At 40.1% G+C, this 2,981-nt stretch overlaps 1 pseudogene; it reads left to right on the top strand.

The window, feature by feature from the left end:
* The window catches only part of LOC110289034, a 10,177-nt pseudogene extending 7,634 nt beyond the window's left edge, over positions 1 to 2,543 (top strand).
* Positions 2,544 to 2,981: the final 438 nt, after the last annotated feature.

Below are 2,981 nucleotides of genomic sequence, written 5' to 3'. Positions count from 1 at the left end.
TGTGTGTGTGTGTGTGTGTGTGTGTGTGTGTGTGTGTGTGTGTGTGTGTGTGTTATCTTCAGCAATGGGCCCTTGCTGTCATTTGTGGAGAACAATCCATTGTCTTTGCAGCAACCTGCGTTGTTTGGAGATTTCTATGAGAGACCCCTTGGGCTGCCAATTCAATTGGATATTAGTCCTAGTACTAAAGCTTCATTTAATAACAAGTGATGTTTATTTGGGACTACGTTTCCCTCATTATTTTGAGACTTCATTAGGATTACCATCATTTATTTCAGGAAGTTTCCACTGCACTAGGTTTCTCTGCCACCCCCAAATACCTCTTAATTCTACCTTCCCACATATCATCACACATACTCATTGTAAGCATTTCTTCTTAGATTGAATGATATCCTGTAACTCAGAAACCAGGAAACACACAGCTTTAAGAACAAAGTTATCCCAGTGGAAGTGCATTCTGAGGCACAGGGGACCAGTGACGTCAGATCTCTGAGGTGGGATACTTTCCAAATAGAAGGCATGTGAGGAAAAAAGACAAAAAGAAGTTAACAATCCAGGGGCAAGGACATTGAAACAGATCCCAACAAAGAGAGACACAAGAGTTAGAGAAAAGATAGCTCCAACAGAAGACATTTTGTAAAAATCAGAAAGTAAACATAAGACAGATGAAAAGTGATGAACCAGAAAGTGATGAACCAGAGGGGGAAAACAGAAAAGGAACTAGGAGAAGAACACAACTAGAAATAAAGGAGGAACACAGAAGGAATATATGACAAGCNTTTCTTAAACAAAGAAGTGGGGAAAGTTAGGATGGTATCTAGGGAATTTAGAAACATGCCAGTAGAGAGAATAGATCAAAAGAAAATATTGGTGATATGTACAGTCAATGGTTCAGAAAGATAAGATGTGAAGAGAGGGAGGTAGAGAGAGACATGCACACACACAGGGAGAGTGAGACAGAAAGACACAGAGAGACAGAGAGACAGAGACATAGAGAAACACACAAAAGGCACAGAGAGAATGGAAAGAAAATGTTGGAGACAAAGAGCATTGAAAAGTGAACATATTATCAGCTTGAGAGATGAGGATATTGTATTAAGTGTGAGATAAGTCATTAAATTGTTCCGGAAAAATTTAAGTGCCAGTTCTAAGAGAACCATCAGAGACAGCTACTTCACAAGTATCTAAGGTAGTCATCTAAATTCTGGTACTTCACAAATTTGTAAAGTTATCCTCTAAATTCTGGAATAGAGAAGCCCAGAGAGATAGGTTGTTTTTTCTAAATACACACAGACAACTACAGTTTTCCAACCACCTGGAGGGCACAGGCATTGCTGGAAAAATCTCTGCTGAACGCGGACTTTCCAGGCATCCCTTACAGATAAAGAACCACTGAAGGACAGGGCAGGTGGGAATGCCTGTGCAGAGGCTTTCACGCTCACATGGCTCTATAGTGCTCCTTACCTGAGGTTACAAACCAGCAAGTCTCCTAATACATTTCAGAACCCAATCAGTGCCATAGATTCCTTATCACATGTATCTGCCAACGGTCTATCAATTGTCTGAATAATAGTATTTGGTAACTTACCTTTTCNAGCTCATTAATCTCAAGGTGAAGAAAAAAGGGACAGAGATAAGGAGAGGGGGGATGAGAAAAGGGAGGAGAGAGAAAGAGTAAGAACACAGAGGTCTTGCCTTGTATTCTAGTTTGTTCTGATTCCATCATCTTCTGCCAAGTTTTGGGTATACAGGCATGTGCCTCCATGTCTAGCGTATATAGGATTCTTCCTAAACATACCTTTAACCAGAGGGGAGCCCTATGAGATGAGTATCAATCTCTTTATATGGGAAATGAGGGACACTAAAAATCTTGCATTATAAACGTGTACACAAACACACTTTGCACCTATTCTAAGTGGATTCTTACAGTTCTGGAGCAAGAATTTTGCTAATTAATCAAAAGCTACAAATCTGTCAAAAATGAACATGAGGCATCCTCCAATTGTCCATTTTTCATTTTCTGATTTATATATTTCATATGTTTCCATGTACATATATGAGTGTTATGGTATGTGTGTATGGGTTTATGTTGAAAGACAACTTGTGGAGTTGATTCTCTCCTTCAAGCATGTGAGTCCAGGGGATTGGACACAAATACCATGCTAAGGCAACTCATCGGCCCTTACATCAATTCTTTAAGTTATGGGAGTCTCTTAACATTCTCANTTGAATTGCAGGTTAAGGGTTAAATTCATTCTTACTCATTGAAATGGTCAGAGTTGTCTAAATGGGTTTAGGGATGGCAGTCTACATTTTGTATACTCTTTGGAGGCTCACATGGCTCACTTTCTGTGCCCACAGGAAACCATATTTGTCTTGGAGAAGGCATTGACCACAATGAATTATTCCTTTTCTTCACTACCATCCTCCAGAACTTCTCAGTGTCCAGCCCTGTGACTCCCAAGGACATTGACATCACTCCCAAGGAGAGTGGCATAGCCAAAATACCCACAGTTTACCAGATCTGCCTCTTATCTGACTGATAGGGTTGAGGCAGCCAGTGCCCCCACTTCTGTTAAGAATGACTTCATGTTTCTGACTCTGGGAGACCTGCTGGAAACCAGACCCAAGGTCAGTGAATCATTTCCCTATTCCTCCCAACAGCCCTAGTCCCCAGTTATCAGCTCTCCGGGCTCTGTGATCTATACTAGTATACTCTGTATAAAGTCTGAATTCTATGTCTACAGACTTGCCTAGTATGTATGGTTCATGTAAACAAAATCACATAGTGTGTGAATGTTGGTGTCATCTGTCTTTACTTCACACACTATTTAGGTTTCTATATATTACAGTCGATAGTCACACACCTTTGCTTATAAACATTGAAACAAAAATAATCAGTAAAATTCTCACAACCAGATCCAAGAACACATCAAAATGATCACAGTCGATAGTCACATACCTTTGCTTATGAATATTGA

Source organism: Mus caroli, unplaced genomic scaffold (assembly GCF_900094665.2).
Source record: "Mus caroli unplaced genomic scaffold, CAROLI_EIJ_v1.1 scaffold_16840_1, whole genome shotgun sequence".
In the NCBI taxonomy this organism is placed as follows: domain Eukaryota; kingdom Metazoa; phylum Chordata; class Mammalia; order Rodentia; family Muridae; genus Mus; species Mus caroli.
The sequence above is the reverse complement of the archived record's forward strand: the minus strand, read 5'-3'. Positions and strand labels throughout refer to the sequence as shown.